General features: G+C 44.9%; 2 long non-coding RNA genes across 4 annotated transcripts in view; one reads left to right on the top strand and one right to left on the bottom strand.

Moving 5' to 3' along the window:
• Nucleotides 1–4,276: 4,276 nt before the first annotated feature.
• Nucleotides 4,277–22,256, top strand: part of LOC309519991 — a 43,734-nt gene continuing 25,754 nt past the window's right edge. Inside the window, exons 1-3 of one of the 3 annotated variants that reach the window (XR_014214114.1) lie at nucleotides 4,277–4,475; nucleotides 6,963–7,158; nucleotides 15,436–15,758. This is a non-coding gene — a long non-coding RNA (uncharacterized lncRNA). Of the gene's footprint in view, nucleotides 4,476–6,962; nucleotides 7,159–8,680; nucleotides 9,074–15,435; nucleotides 15,759–22,256 lie in introns of those variants that run through there. The other 2 variants (XR_014214115.1, XR_014214113.1) reach the window with 2 other exon arrangements.
• LOC309519992 overlaps nucleotides 11,918–22,256 on the bottom strand; it is a 48,221-nt gene continuing 37,882 nt past the window's right edge. The window contains exon 3 of the long non-coding RNA XR_014214116.1: nucleotides 11,918–13,707. This is a non-coding gene — a long non-coding RNA (uncharacterized lncRNA). The remainder of the gene's footprint in view (nucleotides 13,708–22,256) is intronic.

Below are 22,256 nucleotides of genomic sequence, written 5' to 3'. Positions count from 1 at the left end.
AATGGGGCCTCCTGCGCCGCCACTGCACGATTTCTGTTCTCATCCTGAAGGAAAGTTCTTAACCTGAGGTACTATTTCTGGGTTAGCGGAGTCTGTAACCCGAAGTGTATGTAACCGGAAGCGTATGTAACCCGATGTACCACTGTACTAGCATTTGGTGGTAGAAAGGATTTGGGGAGGGAACCACAATGGTGATAAAGGGCCCTGAAGGCAAATCATAAGAGGCTGTGCAATTCACCTCTCCCTGTCTCCTAGCTGCAACTGGTCAAGCTATGGGGCAGAGCCAAATCATATTTCCTTTTCTTCAATCCATCTCCCATGTACTGGTGGCGAGGCTTTAAGCTTTCCAGCCAGGCCTCTACCATTGCACACACATGTGTTTTCTGCAAAGGCCCTTCCAAGCTGCTCTAGCCATCCACTTGAATCTAGGAGAACGGGGAAGGTGGGGCGCATGTATTTGACCTGCACCACCAGAACCAGAGGCGACCCCCCAAGTCAGCTAGGGAGACAGCTTGCCATAGTTTTTAGCACCTCCGTGGATGGTGAACACAGTCGCTGTGAAACTGGCTTCTGTTTAGGGCTGCCCTGAGTCGCCCAGCAAATTATTGTAGCAAGAAGAAGAAGAAGAAGAGTTTGGATTTGATATCCCGCTTTATCACTACCCTAAGGAGTCTCAAAGCAGCTAACATTCTCCTTTCCCTTCCTCCCCCACAACAAACACTCTGTGAGGTGAGTGGGGCTGAGAGACTTCAGAGAAGTGTGACTAGCCCAAGGCCAACCAGCAGCTGCATGTGGAGGAGCGGAGACGCAAACCCGGTTCCCCAGATTGCAAGACTACCGCTCTTAACCACCACACCACACTGGCTCTCTTCATGGTGAGTTCTGGCACCTAGAAAAAAGCACTGTGTATATGAAACTGTGTGTGTGTGTGTGTTGAATCATAGAATTGTAGAGTTGTATGGATGAAGGCAGGCATCGCAGCAGATGTTTGAAGGAGACTCCACCAACTTTCAACGTAGTCCATTTCCCTGCTGCACAGCTCTCACCACCAGAGAGTTATTCCTAATGTTTGTGTATTGTTTCAGGAAGCATAAAGTGAGTTGATTTGCCTTTAAAGGCAAACGAAACCAAATTTCTCCCCCATCTGCAGTTAAGGCTATTGCATATCCCCTTAGTTAATAATAAGCTGGGGTCCTTGTGGACATCTTTATTTCAAGGCACCACGGCGGCACTGATGCTCAGAGTCGTAGCTAGGTGAACTTGCGCCCCTGGCAGAAATGTCCAGATTGCGCCCCCAGCCATGGACAAATTAGCTCTTCTTTCCACCTTTCCTCCAGCCTCCCCCTTCCACCCATTGAATTCACCCTCTATTTAAAACCTTTTCTTATGAGGCAATAATCAATATTTCTATTTATAGACATATTTATGGACATATTTTAACCGGTTGTGCACCACTACCCCTCACCTGTGTCCCTGGCGGGGGCCACCTCAGCACGCCCTAGCTACAGCCCTGCTGATGCTATCCCTGAAAAAGCCTGTTGCAAATGGGTTTGCTCGCTCGTCAACTAGTGACAGATACCTGAATATTCTGACCATGTCAGAAATCAATGTATTTCTCAACACGGTCACAAAGGAATGTCTGTCATTCAGTGGCAAAGCATCTGCTTTCCGTGAAGGAGGTCTTGGGTTCAATTTCCTCCCTTTCTGCGTAGGGCTGGGGTGAGACTCTGAAACTCTGAAGAGCTGTTGCCAGTCAATGTAGGCAGTGGCGTAGCGTGGGGGTGCCAGGGGTGCCGGCCGCACCGGGCGCAACATTTGGGGGGCACGTTTGGCCGGCCCTCCTCGAGGAAGCAGGAACCCCACTGTCCTCGGATCTCCTCCGAAGGCTGGCGGTGGGGCGGAGAGACCTTCTCCCCGCACCAGCCTTCAGATGGCTGTCCTGAAGACTTGTGGTGGGAGCAGTGGCGTAGCGTGGGGGGTGCAGGGGGGCCTGCTGCACCTGGCACAACATCTGGGGGGGCACGGAAGAGACTCGAGTGCTAAAATCCACGGGTTAGGGGGCGCAAATTACTTGCCTTGCCCCGGGTGCTGAGAACCCACGCTACGCCACTGAGTGTAGGCAACACTGAGCAAGATGGAGCAATAGTCTGACTTGGTATAAGGCAGCTTCCTATAACAGGGTTGCCATATTTCAGTAAGTAAAAAAAACAACCAGACTTCCAAGTAATGTCTGGGAAATCCTGGACATAGGGCAACGCTACTTATAATGATGCTGAATCCTCATTGTTTTCTTCCTCATCCTATGTAAGCGAATGCCAGTTGCAATTATCATGTGCCTGTTTTATTGCTATTCATCCACTGTTTAGGCACCCTTGGCAATCCAGCTTTAGGGTGCTTTTATTTCCCCTCTGACACAGCCACCACCGGGCACTTCATCTGTTTTGAGTCACCGTATCCATAACCTGGGAAACTAAATATCTTGCTGAGTTTGAGATAGGGATTATTCCTGAGTTTCTTGTAGCAGATAATAGCATCACTAACACCTAAGGCACTCTGTGGAGGTGTATCTGTCACCATCGTTCAGCTGCCAGAGTTAGCTAGTGCAAAAAAGGGGGGGTTTAAACAGAAGTTACTTGGGCTTCCTATTTTGAGTGTGCACATGTGCCTATTTTATGGGATCTTAATTTCCTACCTTGGTTTATAGTGTGGTATAGTGGTTAGAGTACCAGCCTAGAACCTGGGAGACCAGGGTTCAAATCCCCACTCAGTTATGCAGCTCACAAGGGGCCTTGGGCTAGTCATATTCTTTCATCCTAAACTACCTCACAGGGTCCTTGTGATGATAAAATGAGAGAGGTAGAACCATATATGCCACTCTGAGCTCCTTTGAAGAAAGGTGGGATATATAGCTATAATTAGCAGAATATAGGTCCCCCACCGCAGCATTCTGTAGCCACAGCATCCTCATTGGGCAGGTTTTTTGGGAGGGGGCATGGATCCCTGTAAACCTCAGAGTTGCTCATGTCTGCTGATGCCCCGGGGTGCTGGTGCATATTGGGACTTGTAGGGTGTGAATGGCAGAGCATCCCTCAATAGGCCAATGACCCACATGAGACATCAGAGTCTAGTTTTGTCCTCACTCTCCTCCTCCCTATAAGACATTTATATCCTGCCTTTCTAGGATACATCCCATTCAAGGCAGTTTACAAATAAGAGTACTTGTCAGGCTTCAGGGAATTGGCTTCCTCCTCCGTGGCAATAAATAAGAAGAAATCAAATGAAAGGAATGTCTTACCAGTTAGATTCTTTAATAATCACAGTGAGAGAGAAAAGAACATGTCTACTACAAATGGTGGTGCTCCCAATTAAGGTTTACCCCCCCTCCATCACTCCTATGTCTTGTAATCTGAGCTTGTGCCCTGTGCGCTTTCTATTCTAACACTTTCTGAGCTCTCCATTTCTTCGAAGAAGTGGGGTGGATGCTGTCCAGAGGCTGTGAATCTCTTAACTCTCTCTTCTAGTGTTTCTTCTGCTAGCTGTTCCCCATCCAGTATTCCCCAACTTCTGCCTTCTGAACTATGCCCCTCTGTAAACCATTGTTCCAAATCTATACTGTTCTCCTGCTCCTGGGAAGATTCAGGATCAGGGGGAGAAGATGGCTCCCACCATTCTTCCTCAGTGCAGCCCTCCTCAGCACAGTCCCTGACAGTACTACAAACAATTTTTTGAAAATCCTCAAGGTGAAAACCTGGGAAGGGGGGGATTTTAAGTGCCCCTCCCCATGTTTTTCCAACAGGAAAACTGAACATTTGAGGGAATACTCAAAAACTCCTATGAAACATTTCCTCTTGTGGAATGGCAAATATTTAAGACTGGTTTTACCCAATCAATATTTGTAGCATGAATATTTTTGTGCTTGACTATCTACAGCATTGAAAAATACAGTAATAAATTGTAGGTATACCATAGCACTCAATTCCAAGAAACATTTTGGGGCCTAGAGGAGTACCACCGAGACTAAGAGGAAGATGGCAGGCACCCTCTGCATTTGTTGTAAGCAAGAAGGCAGGTGGCTGAGAGCAGACGGGGTTGACCAATGCCCCCATTTGCCCTAATAAAATAACCTCCACCACTGATGCCTCCCTCTTGTGCATGGTGTGATTTTTGTTTCTAGTAGCTTTCAGAACATGGCAGAGTCCCAAGTCCCTTATCCCCAAACTACAGTGTTAAAAGCAAGATACCATGTATGCAGCACAGCTAAATCAGGCTGCTCGTGGGACTGCAATGGTAGCTCAGTTCAGAACATTCCACGAATGCCTGGCTGTGCCACTGCGGATGTTAGCTTCCATTTGAGTTCACCAGGATGTTTCAATTTATTCTGGAAGACAGGCTCGGCTTCTCCTGTGGGCCTCTGCTGCTTGACAGAGGGGTTGATTCAGAGGAGATCGATGTGACTGTGCAACATGCATACTCAAGTATGTAAATATGTATTTACTATTATGGTTTCTGCACAGCGGGTTGAAAGGGGGTCTGCTCCCAATCCGTGACGGCAGGCCCAAAGGTGAGTTGGCCAGCTGCCATGAACTAAACTGGGGGGCTGAGACAAAAGGCCATGAAACGACTCAGTTGCTGAATGCCGATGACAAAAATAACCAGGATCACTACCCAATTTGGGGAAGGAATTAAAGCAAAACATGCTTGCGGATCTGCACTTTATTTAGCTCCTAGATATATCCTTAACAGTGGGAAGTTGGGATGAAGAATAAAAAGATGGATTACCCTACATGAAACCATCGAACTGGGCTTCTTATCTCAACTTTCTTTTTGATGTTCTGCTGAAATTTGGTTTTTATTACTCCTATGCTACACACTGAGAAGTTTAGATTGATGGAAAGCCACTTGTCTGAGAACCTGGCCAGGTGTTTGAATGGTCTATGAAGGAGGAGGTAAAGAGGAGAAATGGCTTTGGGGTGGTTGTTGTTGGGGTGTATTGTTTCTTATTCAGCCCATGTTTCTATCATGAATTTCTGGGTGAAACTGCCTTAAAAGCAGAAACCAATACGCTAAACAAAACACAAATATCCTTTGACTATTCGCCCTCCTCTGAATTTTGCAAAACCATTCTCCAACCAAACAGTATTAGGGGGAAAGTGGGCATAAAGATTTGCACTTGAGCAAAATGAGATGGAAAAATGAATTAGATTAGGGGGAGATGCTTGCAAATTGTGTATAAAAGAGGAAAGAATCATAAAAATGTACACATTGGGAGAAATTTGTACTATAGTCTGATGAATTTTCATGAGGATTGGGGGGGAAAAGAACTTTGAAATGCTGCAGAACTGAATGGAGAACAAAATTTAAAAATGGAACAAATGGAAAATGGGAAGAATCCAAATTGGGTTCTCCCTTCCTAGAACATCATGATTGATAACTCAGCCTTTTGGCCACCATGCTTTAGCTGAGGTTGCTGAATTGCTGGGGTTGGACTAGATGACCCTTGGGATCCCTTCCAACTCTACATTTCTGTGATTCTATGCTATATGGACAAACCACTGCCAGAAGACCATTTCCTGCAGTTCCAACAACAGAGAACAAATTAGGGAACAGAAAGTTCCCCTTGACTTATGTATCACAGCGTAAAAAAAACCAAAAAAAGAGTATAAATTCATGGATGAACATTTTGTATCCTTAATTCAATCTCCTATGCTTGGTTTTACTTTTGTTTTTTAACATTTGCATTGCTTTGAGACACTTTTGTGGGGAAAGTGACAAATAAACAGAGTAAGTGATAGTGAAGACTTTTTCCTGTGACTGCACAGGAAACTCCAGCATTATATTCCACTTCTCCCTCCCCTCAGATTCAATGCACAGAAACCATTGCAGAGATTCCTGTGGTGAGGGATTCTGGCAAGCCCCCTCTGTGGATGCTAATGGTTTCCTAGCAAGTTCAGAAGTGGCTCATCTTTCACACCTTCACTGCGGACAAATTCGCAGCTCTTCCAGGAGATACTCATCTGACATGAAATAATATCCCACGTGAAGCTGTTTTCTAGCGAGAAACGGTCCTGATTTCTCCCCGCCTCCCTTTATTATTGCTTCTTATCTTTTTGCATTTTTTATTCCTATAACGTGGAAAGTGCATATAAGAAGGGCACCAGGCCCCTGGAAAGGGGAAAAAAACAAAACCATGCAAACACATAGGCCACAAAATCATCAAGAAACAAAACTCTTGTAAGGAGACCAACAACTCAGATAGGTGAGAGAGCAAAAGAGAGAAAGAGGGGGCATGAGGAAGAGGCAAAAGGCCAAATAAATTCAATAATTCTTCCAAATAAAATTGTACTGGACTGGAATGAGGCAATCCATCATGTGACTGTTCATGCAAGTCAAAAAAAGGTCTCCCATGTGACCACAAATTTTTGTGTTGCAGCAAAGACCTTGTTGACTTTCCGTTTGTAGTTAGCTTCTCCAAGGAAACTATAAATGAAGCCTTTTTATACCACATATCCAGTGTAAAAGTTGAAGCATCCTTCCAGCCCCAGGTTTCAGTTAGATGGACTGTGGCCAGGGCTGGATCTAGACACATCAAAGAAACATTTCAATTTAAAGCGTTGTAAATTTAAACAGGGAAAACTGGTAGAAAAAAGCAGACTCCACGTCGCCATCTGGTGGCAAAATGTTATATCACACATTGTTGTTGTTGTTTAGTCTATTAGTCATGTCCGACTCTTTGTGACCCCATGGACCAGAGCACGCCAGGCACTCCTGTCTTCCACTGCCTCCCCCAGTTTGCTCAAATTCATGTTGGTAGCTTCTAAAACACTGTCCAACCATCTTGTCCTCTGTTGTCCCCTTCTCCTTGTACCCAACATCAGAGCTTTTTCCAGAGAGTCTCCTCTTCTCAGGAGGTGGCCAAAGTATATTGCACAAAGAATGCATCTAAATAGTTTTTCCTTTACCAGTCCAGCTGAGTCCCAGGAGGATTATAATTGAAGCTCTGAGCAACAAATGATGTTGCAGTATGAGTCAATCAAGGTGTGTTCTCAAGGTCCAGAGGTGGCAATTACAACAAACTAGACTTACTGTAATTATCACCTGCCCTAATGTACCTCCTGCCTTCTGTGAGTCTGTCACATTTCCTCTGCCTGAATCATGGAAGTATGTGCTGCTTTTAAAATGTTTTCAGTCACCCTTAAAGGTTTTTAGGTGCTCCTAATTGTAGATGCTCTTATTTATTTTTTTAAAAAATAGTTTTTTATATGTTTATATGTCTAAGTAATTAACAGCCAGTTGCCAATCTCCTCTTCTTGGGGAAGATTCTTGAGCAGATGGTTGTGGCACTCTTGGAGGAAATTCTTTTGGTCACACCGTAGGATAACCTGTGTTGGGAGAGAGTAAAAGGAAATGGCTCCACTCTGTGGTGGTTCCAGTCCTGCTAGGATGGATGTTTCCAGAGGGTGATGCTTGGGGATTGGTCTTTGGCCCTGTGGAGCCTTCAAGGTGGGGTTCCTCAGGGTTTAATGTTATTGAACATGCTCTTTAACTTATTGTTATGATTATTATTAGTAGTAGTATACCACCCTTAGTAGTAGTATACCACCATTAGTAGTAGTATACCACCCTTCATCTGTAGCTCTCAGGGTGGTTCACAACATAAAATTATAATATAAAAAACACAAAATACATAATAAAAATAAGAACGAAAACAAACCAGTAATGTCCCCCTCCCACAACCCATTTAAAAGGGAACCAGATGTTACTCAGCCAACAGCCTGGTTGAAGAGGAACATTTTTGCCTCACGCCTAAAAGCACATAATATAGGCACCAGCCGAATCTCCTTGGGGAGAGCATTCCACAAATAGGGAGTCACTGCAGAAAAGGCCCATTCTCATGTTGTGTCCCTCTGGACCTCTTGTGGAGGGGACACATGAAAAAAGGGCCTCAGAGGATGATCTCAGGACCCGGATAAGTTCCTAAGGAGACAGGTGGTCCTGAGATATTGGAGTCCTGAGTTCTCTACATAAAACTCCTGAGTGGAGTCATCTAGTGTTTTGGAGTACATTGTCAGCAATATGATGATGACATACAGCTCTACTTCTCCTTTACATTTGCAGCTGAGGCAGTGGAAGTCTTGCCTTGGTAATGGACTGCGTGAGAGCTAACAAACTAAAGTGGTGTGTGTGTGTGAGAGAGAGAGAGCGCATAAGAGACACACTGGGGCTCTGAAGGCACTTGGGACCTACAAGAAAGTAAGACAGGGTGGTTCTGATTTTAAGAGCAGGGAACCCTGTTGCAAAGAAGGGACCTTCTTCTGCATTCAACATCAGCTGCCCGGGAAGGTGTTATTTGGTGCTGATTAATACTATATTTGTCATTGCAAATAATGCACTGTACAAATACGACCTTGGAGTTCTGCCATTATTTTCAGAACACTCAGCTCAGGCATAAATGATCCTCGAACTGCACAGCCATAGGGGAACAAAAGGCTAACCTTGGCTGAAGAGCTCCATCTCCTCCTTTAAAAAATTCTCCACCACTGATTGCAACAGTAGAAAACTGTGTTCCCATCATCTGTGTAACTTTCAAGGTTTATCAGTCGGAACCTGGCTATAACTCTTTTCTCCATCTATCCTGTGTTTTCCACATATCCCCCTGAGCATATTTCCCATCGAATCATAGAGTTGGAGAGTTGGAAGGAACCAAAGAGTCGAACCCCCTGCAAAGCAGGAATAAGAACTAAAGAGTCCCTGACAGATGGCCACCCATCACCTGCTGAAAAACCTGAAATGAAGGAGAGTCTACCACTTCCCAAGGCAGTCTGTTCTACCATTTAACATCTCTTACCATCAGAAAGTTATTCCTCGTTTAATCAGAATCTCATTCCTTGTCATTTGAATCCATTGGTTTGAGTCCTGCCCTGTGGAGTGGCAGAAAACAAGCTTGCTCCATCTTTCATGTAAGAGCCCTCCAGATGTTCAAAGATGGCTATTCTATCACCTTTCAGTCTTCTCTTCTCCAGGGTAAACATGCCAAGCTCCTCAACTGTTCCTCATAAAGCTTGGTTTCCAGATCCTTCATCATCTTGGTCACCTTCCTCTGCACAAATTCCAGCTTGTCATCATACCACTTCCAAGCTTCCATTGTTTCAGGTTTTCATTAGGAGGTTTCAGGAAGCTGTTCACTATGGGTTGATTACAATACTACTTCTACCCAGGGTAGAATTCCAGAAAATGACAGGCTCCATATTGCTCCTTCTTGTGTGTCAGGCAAATGGTCCGAGCTTCTATTTGGGAAAGGCCCTGCCTGGAACCTTGAAGAGACACTGACACTCAGTATAGACAACACTGAGGCTGCATTCACATGGCAGTTTATTCCTTTTCCCTGAGGTTTCCCTAACTGTTAGCTCAAATATCGTGTAGAAATGTTCAAATGACATAAAAGTCCCCTTCAGAAATCCAACAAAACATAGTCCAAGGATGGCACTCATTTCCATGTTAATTGCTTCCAGAAAAAAAGATGTGTTTGCAACCCCATTAACCCAGCAAATCATGGGAGTAAAGTGATTTTTTTAAAAAATTAGACAGAATACCAGGATGCAGTTCTTTTATCTGCCATTTTCATGGGTGAAACATGAGGGAAGAGAAGCACAGGTGTGCAGAAAGGATGGGGGAATATTGCCCAATGACGTCCATTGTTGTGCCACACCACGCCCACTGGTGGGAATGAAATTTAAGGCAGCATGCTGCTGTGTATCACTGAAAAAGCCACAGATCACTAATGCAACAGGAACTGCAACACGAAGGGAACATTAGAAAACAGAACAGAGGCACCAGCGTTAATCAGAAAAAAAACACACAATGCTTCCCACCCCTGAATGCACCCTGAGTAAGTTGACCCAATGTGTTGACCCAGTACAAGGGAGAATTCTGTAAAATTCCCCTCTGAAATCTTCCACATTTAATAGATGGATAGAAGAGATTTCCCCCCATTTCTGGGAATAGACTCCTGTGATGAAAAGTGTTGAGAAGTCTTAAACGAATATCTAATTTGTGTGAGTAATGTCCTGTGCTTACCAATACAAAGAAAAGCTTTATATATTGATGAGGTTTAGGGGACAAAAAACCAATTCATTGAGTATCTGTCTTTCACTTACTACTATCATTTATTAGGAGAGAATTTTGAGCACAATGGAAGCAGGGAGTAATTTAGAGGGGAACGAAAAAGCACCTCCAATAAGGATATTAAACGAAAGCCATAGATTTCAATCTCTGCTTCTTTAATATCCTCTTTTGTCAGGCTTGCAGATACTTTTAAGAAAAATAACATTGTATAGAACATTTCAAATTAGACCAGCTATTCAGGAGCTCAGGAGCTTTAAAGAGCTATGGCTCTAGATGAACTTACCACCAGGATTGCACCAATGGGACTTGGGGAGATCGTTGCTCCTTCTCCAAGGCTTCCTTAAATTCACCTTCCTCAAGGAAAGACTATAGCTCAGTGCTGTTCCTGGGATGCAGGAGGACCCAGGTATAATCCCTGGCATCTCCGGGTAGGGCTGGGAATTTCTCCTACTGTATCTGAGAGACTGCTTATCTGTTGTGCTCTTGCAGTTTCAACAGGAGCTAGTACTGGGTTGACCATGGGAACATAGCTCAGTGGTAGAGCGTCTGCCTTGCGTGCAGCTGCTCCTGAGGAGATTTCACCCCTCCCATACCCAAGAATCTCCTGATCATCTCCTGATGGTCTCTGCTGACTCTCCACAGAGGAGGAGGCGTGTCCTGCCTCTCTACTTATTCTGCCCAGCAACATATCTGTGTGTGTGAGTGAGAGGCAGTCAGTCAGTGTATTGGAGAAAGTGAGAGTGTTGGAGATCCTAGAGATAAGATTGCTGCTAAGAGCAGCTGCAGACTCTCAGTGTAGCATTGATTTATGCTTAGAATATTCAGCTCTGTATATAGTTTTGTATTATAGTTGTAGTTACAGAATAAAAGGAAGATATTCTACAGAGCTGCTCTCCGAGTGGTTTATACTCTGCAAGACTCTGCAAAACTCTGCTGCGCAATGACTGTAGTATTGAGACAGAGAATCCGGTGCTCTCAGCTCTAAGCTGTGAGTCCACAGCACTGTGACCTGTTCCTGCGAGAAGGAGGTCTCTGGCGGTGCTACCCAGCTCGCCCAGCCCAGTCGGGGTTGAGGTGCATGAGTCCAGTTGGTGCACTGGCTCTAGGGCGATGCTGACAGCTCCCAGGTTCAATCCCTGGCATCTCCAACTTGGACTGGCCCTGGTTAACATTGTGGTGCATATATACTTGCAACACGGTGTTTGAGCTATAGCTCCTACCCAAACAATACCTTATGGCAAGGATATTTGCTCCACAAATATTTGCTGCACCAAATACTTTGCAGAGGTCCCTAATTCAGTCCCTGGCATCTCCTGGTAAGCCTGGGAAACTCTCCTGTCTGAAACACTGGTAGCTGTTTTCACTAAGTGTGGCCAGTATTAGACCAATGATCTACAGTGGTACCTCAGGTTAAGTACTTAATTTGTTCCAGAGGTGCGTACTTAACCTGAAACTGTTCTTAACCTGAAGCACCACTTTAGCTAATGGGGCCTCCTGCTGCTGCCGCACCGCCGGAGCATGGTTTCTGTTCCCATCCTGAAGCAAAGTTCTTAAACTGAAGCACTATTTCTGGGTTAGCGGAGTCTGTAACCTGAAGCGTATGTAACCTGAAGCGTATGTAACCTCAGTACCAGTGTAGTTTGGTGTCATCAGCTTCCTCCCTGCCTATGGCAGCCAAGTGCTGTTGTGCTCCTGTCCAGCTTGGAGGCTTCCCAAGTATGGATGGGGCCACTGATGCAACTCTTCCTGTGAACTAAAGAAACTACTGTACTTCCTGGTAACTCCAGTCTATGGGGTGTTGCCCTTCTTGCAGTAGTCTTGCTGGCTAGTTAGTAGCAACAACGGCTGGTGCCATTGGGACCGGTGGGGCAGAAGGCAGGGAGACCAAGGGGCAGATGGAGGGAGTGCCAACGGCAGGCAGTGCCAACTTATTCTGGTTTTGTCCCCATCCGTATCCTTGCTGACATCTACAAGGCAATTGCACTGTAATCTACATATTAATCCAACAAGTGAAGATCGGTTTGCTTAAAAATGAGAAACAAATTAATTCCATTAACAGCTGTAGTCTGTTCCCTGAGCTCCATAGAAACCACTTCTTTGAGTGCCGCCCTTGCCAGAATTAAAGTGGGTGGCAATTAGAGAGAGGTCTCGGATTCCAGCATCATTAGACATCAAGAATTCATGCTTCTGAGCAGGGTAATGTGAATACCATAGCCATCTCTACTGGGGAAGTTTCAGCTCTTCAGCCAGTGGCGAGTGGTAGCTATTGAGGTTGGTGGGGTAGAAAGCAGGTAGGGCAACAGCAGGTGGCGCCAGAGGCAATGACAGGTAGAACCAACTCATTCTAGTTTCTTCCTCCCTGCTGAATTCCACTGAGACTTGAAGAGGAGGAGGAGACTCACAGGAAGTTTCACCCCTTGGACTGGTTGCAAGTAAGAAAGCTGGCAAGATGGACGCTGGCTGGGGACCAACTGAGGTTGGTGGGGCAGAACCCTACTTGGCCTTATGAACCAGCCTCCACTGTCTTCAGCTCCTCCTCTATATCAAACATGAACTCCCCAAATTCTCCATGCTGTTTGTCAGCAGTAAAATAGGAGCGGTGATAGAGAATTGCATTGAAAGTTAACTTGGTGGGGAAGTAGAATTCTCCAATCGTTGGGGCAAAGTCAAGGGGGAAACGAAATTCTCAGATAATCCCTTGCAACATTATCTTCTGAGAGCTTAACCCTAATTGCACCACCTCTGAAACAATCACAATGCACTTTTTTCCATGCGAAAATGTCTATTTAGTCTAATAAACCGCTCTGGCTAAAGGACTGCTAGCGATGCCATGGCCGACACAGCACCAGAATCAATAAATACACTGTATTTGTGCTGCTATGCAAAACACATCTCCCCGTAAACATATTTTGCAAGGGAGGTGAACTGATGGGGAAAGCCGCAAGACGAAAAGAGGACTTCCAACTTGTGGCACTTGTACTTACATATGAAGTCAACTTTTCATTCTCATTGTGCAAAATTCTATTTGGGCAGAAAGCCCTAAGGAGTTGTAACTGGTGGACCTCAGTCATTTTCAGCCTTCTCAAGTGGACACAGTGGAGGGTAGAAAGTTTTGAGAACCCCATCTATTAAGTGATGCTGTTGTTTAGTTGATGTTCAACTTATCTCCATCCCTTTCCTGCTTTTGGGAGAACAAGGGAGAGGAAATATCTATGTCCAGGAAAAAGTTGACAATCAAAGTTTACTTCCCTGCCATTAGTAAGGCAGTGTATTCTATTCAAACACAGCACATCACCCACCTGTTATACAGTGAAGCAGACAGAAAGACGTGTTCATTATTCTTCCTTTGCAAGTTGGGTATTATACAAAGCAATCCCCTCGATGGAGATAAAGCAGATTCGAGTGTTGATCTTACTAACCTTCCAAGTCAGTTGAGCGACCTAACCTATTATCATCTCAGCGTGAATTCAGCAGCAAAGACATCACTTGGCATCAAGCAGAAACAAGATGCGAACCCGGCCAGGAATTCCATATGAGGAGCCTTGCTTTCATTTTCTTGTATTAAGGCACAAGGCAGCTGCACTTCTGCAAGGGAAATGGGAAGAAGGGGCTTATTGGGGGTTGCCTTTCAGATATTTTCCACATTGTTTGGGTTTGCTCATGCATATTATGTATTAATAGTTGTCGCACACAACACCCGGAGCAAATTACTGTGACTGAGGAGGAGCTGCCATCTGTACCCAGATTATGCTGGAGAGAAGAAGGATGGTCTTATGGGAAGGATACTCAATGGGCCAGATTGCTCACTGGAGCTTAAGATATCAAACGTGCAAAGAGCAGGGAGGGCAGTAGCAAGTGGCCAGTCTGTTTGATGTGCAGATAAATACCACGACCCTTGATTCTAGCTTAGAAAAAGCATTAAGGGGCGTTCAGATAACCCATCCCACTGAAAGAATGCAAGCTATTAAAACTATGCATAGCATGGATGTAGCAGATAGAGAGAGGCTTTTCTCCCTCTCTCATAACTCAGAGACATCCAATGAAAGATTCAGGACAGACAAAAAAAGCACATCTTCAGTTTATAGTTAAACTATGGAACTCACTTTTTTGCATTACAAGCAGATTGATAGTGGGCCCTGTGTGTATATAGTTTTTATTATTAATTATTATTATTATTATTATTATTATTATTATGTTGTTGTTGTTGTTGTACATGTTGTGTTTTTATATTGTAAACCATCGTATGATCTTTGGGTGAAGAATGGTATCTAAATTTAATAAACAACAAGAAGAAGTAGTGTTGGGCAGGGAGGAAATGGCTGCTACTGCAGTCACTACCTGCTAGGTGAGTTGGATGAACCTATGCAAGACTCCCGTTGTCAAAAGTGGGGACCCTTTTCATTGCTTGCAAACAGGACTGTGAAATTGGCTTGGGTATTCCTACATTTGCTCAGCCATATTGAAAAGAAACAACTTCTTGCCTTAGCTCTTTGAAATCTGCTGCTGAATGGTTGATATCCCCGCCCGCCTTGCTCATGTGTGTGCAGATATCAGTGGCATAGCGTGGGTTGCCAGTGCCCGGGGCCTCACAGGTTGGGTAGGAGGAAGGGAGGGAGGGAGGCAGAGTACACATATGCATTCAACTGCCTAACAGTGTCCACATCACCCAGGATATCACATCCACAGAGATAAGAAAATAAGAGTTTCGTTGTCTGGAGAGGTCACTTCCTGCTTCACACAGAGAAGCTGTTTTCAATGGAACCCAGTGGTGGAAGTGCACAGCTGTATTGAGGGAGCACCGGGTGCTGAAATCTTGTGCCCCTAAGCCCCTAACAATTTTGTACCTGGGGCAACCACCCCTGTGCCCCCCACCATGCTATGTCACTGGTAGATATAGGTAAAATCTCCAGTGGAACAAGGAATTCTAAGGTTCTATTTCACTCTCTCTTATAACGTTGAAGTAGAGGCTTAAATCCATTTAAAAATTCCCAACCGAAAGGGCACTAAAGAGTGTGTGTGTGTGTGTGTGTGTGTGTGTGTGTGTGTATTCTGACCTGTTAATAAAAGACTAAAAGGTGCACATTAATATAAATATTTATATTCTGCTGTGCCATATTAGCACTTACGGATAATCTATCTCCCCTGCTAATGGTTCTGAGTAAAATGTGCAGTCAGTGCGGCTGACATTTTGAGGAGTTATTGCTGTATTGCTTCATCTTAGTCATCCCCACAGCCCCTTTCTTAGTGATTGATATGAGAGAGAGCGTACTGACTAAAATATCTATATTTCTTTCCCCATATGTGCTTCTATAGCCTGGTGAAAGCTTTGGCTTAGCTACGAACTTTGCAGCCCATTAAAATCAGCAGGAGAAGACCTGGCAGGCAGGAGACAATGACATTCCAACTCACAATGGGGCTGAGGTGAAATTCAGGAGCCACAAAACTGTTAGAGTTCAGGGAGCATTATTGTGTGGGGAGGTGTTGTGCTATGTGTGCACTCTGTCTGGGGCTGTGTGGGGAGGAAAGGGTCAACTGCCAGGAGGGATGTTGCAGAATTCTGACAAAAACAGAAATGGGAGCAAGGATGGCTAGTGTTCGCTTACATTTGGAATGGAAAGCAATCTGGCAAACACGTCCACAAATGATACGCAGTTGGTTATATCCCCATCCTATTTGCACTGTGTTTCCTTTGTGCTGAAATGAATGGGGTGGAATAATGTAATGACAACATAATTTAGGGAATTTAGGGAATGAAAAGTTAAGTGATTTCTCCACAGCAGGCAGCAAACAGCTTTGTTCCTGGTGGAAGACAAAATGCAGCAGAAAGGAGACAGTGCGGAATGCAACAAATACAGGGTGGGATAGAAAATAGTACCTTCTTATATCCCTAGATGCCAGTAAGGATAGAAGCGTCAATCTATTTCTAGTCTGTGCCACTTTTAGATATGTTCATTCATATGTCCACTCCCTTTATTTCTGCATTAAATACACACACACACACACACACACACCAACCCACATTTACAAAAAGAAAAAAGAAAATTGCTCAACGTTTTTGTATTTAAATATTATTAAAATGCTTATTTTTATGCATTATCTCACAAAATTCACATTGTTATATATTATCTTACACAAAATGTGCACTTTGAACAGTTCAATGCCATCGCTATCTACTCAAAACTACCAACTCAAAGGGCACTTGCTCCCAGGGAAGTATGCACCCTACATATGTGTGATGCTTTAATATGTATTTTGTGAAAATTGAGTCAGAGGAGTGCAAAATTCAAAGGATAATTACATTCTGAGCATTGCATTACTCCAGGAGGTACAGATCAAGTCATCTCATATTGGAATTACACACACACAAGCTTCCAGCTACCCCCACCAGCAGCAGTGAGACTTACCATAAAAGGGGGGGAATGGTTTCATCCAGCAGCATTAAGCCTCTGCAGAAACCTTTCAGATAATTTTTCTCCATCCTCACAAAGATTATTGCTGTAAATAATATTGCAAATAATAAATAAATAGATAAACATATATTTCACCGCCTGAAAATGGGGCAGTAATTAGCAGAGGGAATGTTTGACCGTGCCTACATTTTGTGAATGCCAGTAAGTTCTATTTGTGAACTCCATCTAAAAGAACATCAATATAAAATATTGTAATATTTTAAAAAAATCTTAATAAATATCTTATAAAAAATAAAATAAAAGAACATCAGCAGGGACAGGAAGCAGGACATTTCAACTGGTGGCTCTGGTGAATCTCTCCCTGCTTGCCTTCTGGAGATAAGTTAATACATTTGGGTTTAAGAAAGCTTTTAAGGAAGCCCTTTACAACCTATGGAAAGGCCTCGGGAACATATAGATATTGCTGGACCAAAATACATGCCCTAAAAATGTTCCTTGCTCTCTTTGCAAGAAAGTTGCTTTTTTCATTTAGCATGTGAGTCCCAGAGAATCAACATTTTCTTGTAAAACCGAACTGGGAGGGGGAGATCTGAAGAATTTAAAATGTCACTTGGAGCATCCAAAATTGCCCTGTAGAAGAATTTGTTCACAAGTCAACCTTTATAAGCGCATGAACATGGATTTCTCTTACTCCTGGGAAATCAAGAGCGATGCTAACTCTTCGCGATGTGGTAAAGCAAGCAGTAGCCTGGAGATAAATACCACAAATAGGATGGATGCATTTTGCACATAACATAAACAAGCTGAGCTGGAATAAGGAAAACAAATTACAGGTCATTCCAGGCAGCTTCATATTGAAGACATCCTGTTTTGGGCAAGCAGGACTCATTAACTCAGTGCATTGAGCTGAGGCTCTAAAAGAGGATGGCAGGTAGATTAGCGTCTGAAACTGAATGAAGTTTTGCTTGTTTGTTTGTTTACCATTGCATTTCTAAGCCATCTTTCCTCCAAGGAGTTCAAGTTAGTATACATGGTTCTCCCCTGCTCTCCATTTTACCCTCGCAACATCCCTTTGAGGCAGGATAAGGTCCTGAGCACCAAGGAAGGATTACAGCAGTTCCTAAGGTGTCCCAGACACATACACACACAAACACACATTTCTAGAGTCTGGGCAGCTGCTCCCAGGTCTGTGCCCCATGGAGGAGTTGTGGCAACAGTGGGACCCCCACACCCCACTCCCAGGTTATGTACCCTCATTTGTTGGGGTGCATGCATGCAACCTGAGGTTTCTGCTACACTGAAGCCATAACTGCTCTTCCCTCTTCAAGCACCTCCTGGTTCTAGAAAACAGCAGGGCAGAGGATGGCAGGGATTCAACTGGCCTAAACAGCCTCTCTCTCCACTTCTGACACATCTTGCGTGCCCACCTCCATCTCTGACTGCTCTGACCCTTCCTCGAGAGAGCCAGTGTGGTGTAGTGGTTAAGAGCGGTGGACTCGTAATCTGGGGAACCGGGTTCGTGTCCCTGCTCCTCCACATGCAGCTGCTGGGTGACCTTGGGCTAGTCACACTTCTCTGAAGTCTCTCAGCCCCACTCACTTCACAGAGTGTTTGTTGTGGGGGAGGAAGGGAAAGGAGAATGTTAGCCACTTTGAGACTCCTTTGGGTAGTGATAAAGCGGGATATCAAATCCAAACTCTTCTTCTTCTTCATCCCACCCTGGCCCCCGCATTGTAAGCAGCACCAAACACCCCATACGTCGCTGCCCCAGCTCTCCTGGGTCAATCTGCTTCCCACCTGCCCCCACCACACACTCATCAGAGCCCTGCCAGTCCTGACAGTTAGGCTGAGAGATAGTGACTGGCCCAAGAACACCCACTGAGTTTCATGGCTGAGCACAGATTTGAACTTTGATGCCAAGGTTAAAAACGTAAAGGGACCCCTGACCGTTAGGTCCAGTCGTGGACGACTCTGGGGTTGCGGTGCTCATCTCGCTTTATTGGCCGAGGGAGCCGGTGTACAGCTTCCGGGTCATGTGGCCAGCATGACTAAGCCGCTTCTGGCGAACCAGAGCAGAGCACGAAAACGCCATTTACCTTCCCGCCGGAGCGATACCTATTTATCGACTTGCACTTTGACGTGCTTTCGAACTGCTAAGTTGGCAGGAGCAGGGACCGAGCAATGGGAGCTCACCCCGTCGCGGGGATTCGAACTGCAGACCTTCTGATCGGCAAGTCCTAGGCTCTGTGGTTTAACCCACAGTGCCACCCGCGTCCCGATGCCAAGGTTAAGAGTAGCCAAATTCTGTGCGATTGCATAAAACATAGGGAACAAGCTGTGCTATCATAATGGTTAAGGTTTTAAATGATAATTTTAGGTTATATGTTAGTGGCCAAGTTTTAATTTGTATATTTTTTTAACTGTTGCTATATCTGTATTGTCCCTGTTATACCTAACTGCAAATTCAAATGTATCCCTATCATGTTTCATGACTTCCTTGATATTGTATGTGGGCTAGAACTGGTCTATGACCGAAATAATAAAATTCATTCACTTTGATGTCACGGACTGGCTGGATGCAGAGCTGGGGAACCCCCAAGAGAACCCCCAGAGGAAGAAGGCTCAGGGCCAGGGGATTGGTGCTGGGATGATGATGCGTGGATAGAGGGAGAAGAGGGAGCTGGCTGGGAGGCGCAGAACGCTGAAGAGGTAATAGGCTTTAGTGAGCAGGAAGAGACTGTGGCAGAGAGCAGTCCAGACTCAGAGGCAGGAAAGGAGGGGCATCAGGAGAGAGAGATGAGGCAGGCTGCTGAAGAAGCTATGGAGTCCCCCCCCCTCTGTTGGAACCAGCCCCCTCCTCTCACCTCGGTCCCCCAGAACACTCAAGGAAATGAAGAGAGTGGAGCAATGAGAGGCAAGAGGACAAGCCTTAGACTGTTGGGGAAGGAGCCTTAGAGAGTGGTGGGAAGGTGGGAACCTTCATTCCTTGCAACTGCTTCATTGGGGCAAGACCTACTAAGAAGCGTTGCTGTGACCACTCATCATGAGCTGTTTTGTTTCTTTATTGTTTCATTGCTGACCTATTCCTGACTCCAGCTCCTGACATTTGGTCTCCAAGGTCCTAGCCTAACGCTCCAACTGCTATGCCACGCTACCTCTCATCTTGTAAGGCCCACTGAAATCACTAGGACATACCTCTAGGAAATGGGCATGGAACGATGAGATTCCTCCTCTTCGTGTATACCGATGGTACTGCATCTTGCGGGTTGCCGCATTAAGCTGTGAGCAATCAGAGTGCTCCTACCTTTTACTCAGAAGTCCTGTTTCCAAGTTAACAAGTCAGGACTTACTGCCTACACACACTCCTTAAGGAACAGGCTCTGATTCACTCATTGGGATTTACTTCTGAGTAATCACACCATTGGGCTATGCACTTTTATTTTGGTGACTCCAGTCCTTTCCAAGTGTGCATCTTTTGGCTGCCTGATCTTTTCACTAAGCCCTTGGGATCGGTCCCCACTCCATGCACTAAAGAACCACAATTTCAGTCCATCTTATCCCCCCATCCCTAGATTAGAACCCAGCCAAGCAATGCACCCCTTTCCCTTCAAGGGGACCTTCACACCTCAAGGGGACCTTCAGACCCACATCTAGTTCCCCCAGGCGATAAACACAAGCATTGAATCAGCAGTACCATTTCGTGCATCTGCACAAATCCATGTAACAGATGTGAGGCGGCTTGGGAGGGGAACTTATTTTAGATAAGCCAAATAATCTTTTCAATTATCTTTAACTGAAAATATTGTATTTTCTTTTCCGGCATTCAAGAGCATTTGGGCATAAAGCACTCGCCTAATTATCATTATCTCCTCTATTATGTGTTCTGAAATAGTTTGTCAAATATGCTACTATTTTGTTATTTGGGAAGGTTTCCAAAAGCACTTTCCAGCTGCTATATATCTTTGTTACTGGGTAATGGTTGTGGCGGAGGAGTTGGAGTTAATCCATCAGGAAGCAAAACAACCAAACCAAACAAAAAAAGGAAGCAGGAAATTCATGTTGCAAGCTTCCTTTGGGGGCCAGAAGGCTCCAGGGTTCAAGGTGCCTGGGAGCAAGAAGCCCACCCCTCTCTGCTTTGTCCATCCTGCTAATCAGTTGTCAGTTTGTTGGTAGCAGCTGGAAACAATCTACAGTAATCACGGTACTAGAGAACCATCTTGCGAGTGGTGAGTTCATGACTGAGAAGGGACCTTAGGGGCCCTGCTGGATCAGGCCCAAGGCCCATCTAGTCCAGTATCCTGTTCTCACAGTGTCCAACCAGATGCCAGGGAAACCTCCAAACAGGGCCAGAGTGCAACAGTGCTCTCCCTTCCTGTGATTCCCAGTTACTGCATAGCTGTCAACTTTTCCCTTTTCTTGCGAGGAATCCTATTTGGAATAAGGGAATTTCCCTTAAAAAATGGGAAAACGTTGGCAGCTATGAATTACTGGTATTTAGGAGGCAAACTGCCCCTGACAAATAGCTTCTTGAAATTCTCCACTCTTATTTGTATGAGGAGGGGGAGCATGTCACCAAATTTCTCCAGAGGGAGAGGAAGAAATCTCCAACTGGCTCTTAGAGGTGGGTCTTGATGTTATCAGTGGCAATAGCATAGTTCTGTTCTGCTCTTTTTGCCTAAGGGTGTGCATTCATTCATGGTGTGTGTGTGTGTGTGTGTGTGTGTGTGTGTGTGTGTTTGCTGCCTCTGCGAGTGGCAAGAGCAGCAACTGTGATGGCAACCTGGCCAACATAGGGCATTTGCCACAGATGTTCTGGGCCAATAAGGAAGCTCTCAGAAATGTTATTGGAGCTCACATTATTTTATAATTATAATTATCTATAATTATTTTAAGCAGGAAGCATGTTACACAGTGATGTGATTCACAGCCAGGGGTGAGAGGATTTCCCCCCATTGTGTTTGTTTTGTTTTATTTCCTCTGGTGTGATCTTCCATGAATAATCTTCTCCTAAGTTTAGGTTCAACTAGGACAATTTCGAAAAGTGCAATTCCAGATGTGGAGCACCTGCAGCTGGATTTGGCTTTCGTTTCAAGCGTTCCTTCTGGTATCACACACACAATGTTCTCCATATGCCCATGGACAGGAAAGAATGGAGGGAACTGAAGCCTGTAGTAATGCTCTCAAAATGTTTTGGATGTTATAAATAAAGCAATAAAGAATTCCTAATTTGCTGATTCCACAATGCCAGTTGATTTGGAAATCTTCCAGATCTGCGGAGAACTTCAGAGGAGGACAATTCTGGAAGCCTCCATGCTTCACCTTCTCCTGTGCCCATAATAAGAGAAGTTGGGGACATCCAATGAAGTTGAAGGTTGGAAGGTTCATGAATGACAAAGTAAAGTCCTTCATCACACACAGCACAGACTTGAACCATGGAACTTGCTCCCCCGGAGACAGTGACAGCCACCAACATTCTGCTTCCACTGTCAGAGTCAGTATACTTCTGAATGCCCATTGATGGAAACCATGGAAGGGGAGAAAGCTCTTATGCTCAGGTCTTGCTTTCAGGCTTCCCAGAGGCATAAGGCACTTTGAGAACAGGATGCTGAACTAGCAAGACTCCACTTATGTTCTTAAGCTTATTCCTAGGGAGCATGGGAGAGGCATGAAAGCCGTTCAGAGGAGCTCATACCTCTGTTCATTCTGGAGAGCAAGGCAGTTGTC

This window comes from Podarcis vaucheri (genome assembly GCF_965113315.1).
Source record: "Podarcis vaucheri genome assembly, chromosome: 15".
NCBI classification, from domain to species: domain Eukaryota; kingdom Metazoa; phylum Chordata; class Lepidosauria; order Squamata; family Lacertidae; genus Podarcis; species Podarcis vaucheri.
The sequence above is the reverse complement of the archived record's forward strand: the minus strand, read 5'-3'. Positions and strand labels throughout refer to the sequence as shown.